The sequence below is a fragment of the Mustela putorius genome, unplaced genomic scaffold, assembly GCF_011764305.1.
Source record: "Mustela putorius furo isolate JIRA1106 unplaced genomic scaffold, ASM1176430v1.1 tig00003846_pilon_pilon_pilon, whole genome shotgun sequence".
Classification (NCBI taxonomy): Eukaryota; Metazoa; Chordata; class Mammalia; order Carnivora; family Mustelidae; genus Mustela; species Mustela putorius.
The window spans coordinates 9658850-9665530 of record NW_025421999.1 but is presented as its reverse complement, the minus strand read 5'-3'; positions in this window follow the sequence as shown (position 1 = coordinate 9665530).

Genomic DNA, 6681 nt, shown 5'->3' with positions numbered 1-6681 from the left:
ATACTCAGAAAACTATAAAGTACTCATGAAAGAAATTGGGGAAGACACAAAGAAATGGAAAAATGTTCCATGCTCCTGGATTGGAAGAATAAATATTGTGAAAATGTCTATGCTACCTAAAGCAATCTACACATTTAATGCAATTCCTATCAAAGTACCATCCATCTTTTTCAAAGAAATGGAACAAATAATTCTAAAATTTATATGGAACCAGAAAAGACCTCGAATAGCCAAAGGAATATTGAAAAAGAAAGCCAACATTGGTGGCATCACAATTCCGGACTTCAAGCTCTATTACAAAGCTGTCATCATCAAGACAGCATGGTACTGGCACAAAACAGACACATAGATCAATGGAACAGAAAAGAGAGCCCAGAAATAGACCCTCAACTCTATGGTCAACTAATCTTCGACGAAGCAGGAAAGAATGTCCAATGGAAAAAGACAGCCTCTTTAATATATGGTGTTGGGATTATTGGACAGCCACATGCAGAAAAATGAAATTCGACCATTTCCTTACACCACACACAAAAATAGACTCATTTTTATCCCCTATCACAGTAGTCATTGTTTTATTTATTTATTTCTGAATAACAAACTATCCCACAACTAAGTGTCTTAAATTAATAGCAGGCATTATTTCACGGGTGCTTTGGGTCAGAAATCTGAGTAGGTTTTAGCTGGATCTTTTGACTGGGTCTCTCATGGAAGAAAGTCAATTCCAGTCTTCACTGGAAAAGACCCAGTTCCTCCCTGAGTAGTGTTGGTTGGATTCAATTTCTTGTGGGTTGTTGGAATGAAGCCTGTTATCTGTTCCTTTCTTCCTATCCAAGTGGACCTCTCCACAAAACATCTCATGACATGGTACCTTGCTTAATCTGATCAAGCCACAAGGATTCGCAAGACAGTAAATGAGAGAGAGAGAGAGAGAGAGAGAGAAAGAGAGAGAGAGAACTACAAAGAAAGTCAGTCTTTGGTGGTCTAATCACAGAGGTGATATCTCATCATTCATGTGGTATTCTATTGGTTAGAAGTAAGTCACTGGTTTCATCCCCCATTTAAAGGAAGAAGGCAAAGACATAAATGCTGGGAGGGGCATGTCATTGGGAACCATGTCAGAACATACCTACCAAACTAAGTAAGTTTGTCTTTAACTGATAGGTGTTTAAATTATTGCAAACATTGATTGAACACCTGTCATACACTAGGATGTAAAGAAAGAAAAATTACACATAGCTTTATTCTTTTTCTTCATTTTTAGAAGGAGAGATAGAGCATGTGCACTGGGGTGGTGGGGAGCAGAGGGAGAGAAAGAGAAAGAATTTTGAGTGGACTTTACACCCAGCATGGAGCTTGACATGGAGTTCAATCTTACAATCCTGAGATCATGTCCTGAACCAGAATCAAGAGTCAGATGCTTAACTGATTGAGTCACCCAAGCACTTTAAGAAAATAAACAAAATATTTTGGAAAATAAAGCTATCTTTTATAAAAATGTCATTTATGTTAACAAATAATGTGCTTATTGTTATTTTTGAATGAAATATATATTATAAATTAAATGTATACTATAAATAAAATAGATTCTTTTAATTAAAAAAAATTTTTATACGGTAACTATTGATACTGTAACTGACATAAACTAAACCACTTCATGATTCTTAACTATTTAAAAGTGTGTAAAGCAACTAATGAATCATTGAACACTATATCCAACCTAATTATATACTATATGTTCACAAACCAATCATTAAAAAAAAAGTGTAACATAATCCTAAGACCAAAAATCTAAGAACTACTGATTTGGACAGTTCCTAAAGCATTGTGAGTTTCTACACAACCTTAGATGAAAAACACTGTTTTGAGGAAATAAATGCATATGATTTGCCTCATTTTCTCATAAAAGAGTTTGCTTTGGTTAAGTTCAAAATTCAGGTGTTATCCTTTAATAAAGAAAGGCATTCACTGAAAGTGGCAATCATCGTTTAAATAAGAAAATCATTTTGAGTGTGAATGTAAAATCGATGGCCCCCATTAATCACGGCAAGAATATTTATTACATTAATGTAACTGGAAAATATTAAAACAATATTTTTCCTATCTAATGGAGTGAGATTATAAAGATAAGATCATAATTATATCAGCAAAACCAGTCTGAGGGCAAAGTCTAATGACTTTTAATGGATTTTAGGTGTATATTTTTCATAAAGCTTGCACTTTATCTTGTAAAAAAATGCAAGGACTGGAAGTGGAACGGGAGCAAAATTTTACTGGTCTACTGATCTGAAAATACACTACTTCTTCACCATATTAAAAAAGCCTCTCCAATATCTCAGTAATATATATTTGGGAGATTCTGTTCCTTTAATAATTAGTTTTAATGATATCCTATGGTAGGATATTATCATCAACTGGTGCTTTTAAAGTAGGAGTAAAGAAAGTCATCACACGTAGGCAGAACAGGAGTAGTGTTTCATTGATAGACTATAATGGAGAAGCCCCAATGACAGATAAAAAGCCCAAGTTTTATTTCATTTTATTAAGTTAAGTGCCACTGAATTTAAAATGGGAAAAGGGCCAGCAACAGATTACTAATTACAACTCAAATAAATTAAATTGTTAATTTTATATTTCTCTAATCACAAATTTATTCAAGATGGTTCTCATTTGCTATATGCCAGGATCAGCATATATAATTTCATTAGGCATTATAAATGTGGGAACATTTTTTTTTTTTTGGAAAAATCTAGTTTAATAGTAGATGAACCCATAAAATAATAATACTCACCTCTTTCAAGTACTTAGTCCATAAAGCAGAAATTGCAGAGGGGGAAACTCATACCATTTGGCTTTCCATTTTGATTAGAATGTAGAAATTTATAAGAAGTCTCATCATTGCCACACTAACAATGAAGACAAGCTACCTACTTAAGAAAATTTCAGGGACGCCTGGGTGGCTCAGTTGGTTAAGCAGCTGCCTTCGGCTCAGATCATGATCCCAGCGTCCTGGGATCAAGTCCCACATCAGGCTCCTTGCTCTGCAGGGAGCCTGCTTCTCCCTCTGACTCTGCCTGCCACTCTTCTTCCTGTGCTCACTCTCTCTGACAAATAAATAAATAAAAATTAAAAAAAAAAAAAGAAAAAGAAAATTTCAGAGCTGACTATGCAAAAAAAGTATGAAATAAATTCCAGGAAAGAAGTTCATAGCTGCTAGGAGCCTGGGTGGCTCGGCTGGTTAAGCCACTGCCTTCAGCTCAGGTCATGATCCCATAGTGTTTTAAAAAAAGTCACTTGCCATTTCTGTCCTAAAGTATCTTCTCTGAGTGCAGAACAGGAGTCTATCATAAGCAGAGGCAAGGAAGTAGGGATGAGAAAAAAAAAAAAAAACCAGGATTATGGGTCTTTGCAGACTGAAGGTCAGAAAGTGGTCACAGGCATTGGGAAGCGTGGCAATGCTGTAAGGCTGGAAGGTGGCAGCCTCTTGAGAACTGAAGGCAGGTCAGAAGAGTGCACAGAAACTTCTTAAGGTACCCGAGAATCCTTAAGGAAGGCACAGGGATTGTTCACCAAAGTGTGGGAGAGTACAGAAAAATTGACATAATTTACCTATAATGCCATGGCCTTTTCTAAGTGCCTGGCAACTGTCTGAAACTGACTGGTTAGAATAAGACTGGTGCATAAACAATGAATTCTAAAGCACTGGAAAGTAATTTTAAAAAATAAATAAATTAAAAAAAAAAAAAAAAAAGATGAGCAAGATTTTCCAAAGGAACACAGGAACTTTTCAGAGCTCAGAGAAAAGCCCAGGAGAAGGCGATATAAAGACTGAGATAGCTGAGAGAAATCCCCCTAAGCACTTGAAGTCCTCAGCAAGTAAACTAGCCCATTAAGGCTGTGGAAAGGAAAGAAGATTAAGGGAGCCTCCCTGGTTGCATAAAGGAAAGGGTTACATAAAGGAAACTCCGAGCAGCTCCAAAAGGTGGTGATCCGGTTATAAAGAGAGCGATTGCTAGAGGGTTGCTTGTTCTCAGATTCCAAGCTTTGCCTAAAACAAAGTTTTGATTCCATCTCAAATTCCATCTCTTTGAAGCCGGTGATTAACTGAATCAAAATAAATACCAAAGGCAAGAAACACAGAAGGAACTCAACTGAAAGTTAAATTGACTTGTTCTTCCATTCACACAGTCTGACAAGGAACTGAAAATGTAAATATTTTCTACTTCAGTCTCTACGGGCTCTTCTACAAGCACAAGATATGTGGAGAGGTAGAAAAATGAGACCACGATCAAGAGATTAAATAGTAATAGAGGCCTGTTTCCTACAGAAACAGGAATAGGCAGAGAAGGAGTTTTAGGAAAATAATATAAATACATTAAATAACCTAGTGAGCAATTGGCGCAAAATGTATAAAAAGAAGGGACATCATCTTCAGAAGAAATAAAAAGTGTAAAAAAGAATAAAATATATAAGGACAAATTTAATTGCTGGGCTCAATAGGAGACAGGGTGTAACAGGAATAAAAAACACAAGTTTAAGAAAAAACAAAAAACAGGAATGAACTTGAAAATGAGTCACTAGAGATCAACCAAACTGAAGATCACACCCACAAAAAAAGGGGGGTCTGAGATATAGGGGATAATGCCACATGTTAATATATGTGCAATTAGGGTCACAGAGAGATTAAATAGTAATGGACCTGAAGAAATAGTTGAGGAAAAAATGGCCAAGTCTTCACAGGGTTGGACATTCAGAGATATTTATTCTATAAGAATATACAATGAAGAGGTTTGCTAAGAATAAATACGTACATATATATACACATATATATCCTCAGCAAACATATGTATGTAAGAAAAATGTAATATTAATAAGGATTAGTGTAATCCTTATTTAATAAGGATGTAAGAATACATCCCTATATAAGAGTATATGTTAAATTTGTATAAAAGAAAATGTACACAAAGAATAAATATCTTATACAAACATAGGAAGATATACTGTGTATATACATATACATATATGAATATTCTTATCAGGCTTCCTCAGTATGATAAAAAGCTTCTACAAATATTTACAGATATCATCATACTTAATTGGAACATATTAAATGCTTTGCCCTTCTGATTAGAGAAAAAAATATATGTCTACTCTTATCATATTGATTCAATACTTTATGAGAAGTCTTATCTAGTGTAGCAAAAGACAAATAAATAAAAAGTATAAAGATGAGAAAGAAGTAGGAAACTTTCAAAAATATAATTTAATTGTATGTTTATATATGTATATATATATTCATACGTATGTATGTATGTATGTATGTATGTATGTTTGTGTGTCTGTTTAAAACCCCATATATTTACCAAAAAAAAAATCTGAAACTAACAAGTAAGTTCAGCAAAGCCTAGGAATCTAAAGTTATTTAAAAATTAATTGCATAGTATTCCATTGTGTATATATACACAATGGAATACTATGCAGCCATCAAAAGAAATGAAATCTTGCCATTTGCGACAACATGGATGAAACTAGAGCATATCATGCTTAGTGAAATAAGTCAAGCAGAGAAAGACAACTATCCTATGATCTCCCTGATATGAGGAAGTGGTGATGCAACATGGGGGCTTAAGTGGGTAGGAGAAGAATCAATGAAACAAGATGGGATTGGGAGGGAGACAAACCATAAGTGACTCTTAATCTCACAAAACAAACTGAGGGTTGCTGGGGGGAGGGGGTTTGGGAGAAGTGGGGTGGGGTTATGGACATTGGGGAGGGTATGTGCTTTGGTGAGTGCTGTGAAGTGTGTAAACCTGGTGATTCACAGACCTGTACCCCTGGGGATAAAAATATATGTTTATAAAAAATAAAAAATTAAATTAAATAAAATTAATTGCATTACTATATTCAAAAAGCAATTCAATTTAGAAAATTGAATTTTTAAAATATTATTTACAAAAGCATCATAATTTGGAGGAAAAATCTAGTAAAAGAAATACAATACGCCAAACTGAACTGAAAATATCATGAATGAGAAATATTTTAAACTATATTAATAAATACAGAAGTACACTGTGTTCATGAATTCCAAGTATAAATATCATTAAGGTATCTACCCTTCTCAAAATGATTTGCAGCCTTGACAAAATCTATAAAAAATATTCCAGAGGGGTGTTTTTCTGGCCAAAATTAATAAGCTGATTATAAATTTTACATAGGAATGCAGAGAATCTATAATCGCCTTCAAAGATATTTTTTGAACAATAGCAAAACCTACTAAACAGAAGAGAAAAAGTGATACATGTTACTTAAACAAGATAATTTCTAATTATCAGAAGATATTAAAAACAGAACAGGCAGATTCTACTAAAAGAAAAAAATATACTCAGTACTTCTATTTCACAAAGGAATCATATCCATAACACATAAAAATGCCTCTATGTCAATGATAAAACACACATGATAAACAATGATAAAAACACACATAAAATTATAAATTAGCCAAGAAATCTAAAATGGCAATTCACAAAAGAAGATATATTAATGGCCAATACACACATAACTGCATAAGTTTTTTGAATTTTAATATATTGCGATACCAGTTCCTAGAATAAGAAAAAGAAGAATATTAGCAATGTTCTTGATGTATGTAACTGAATATCGACAACTTTGTAGAGTAACTGGAAC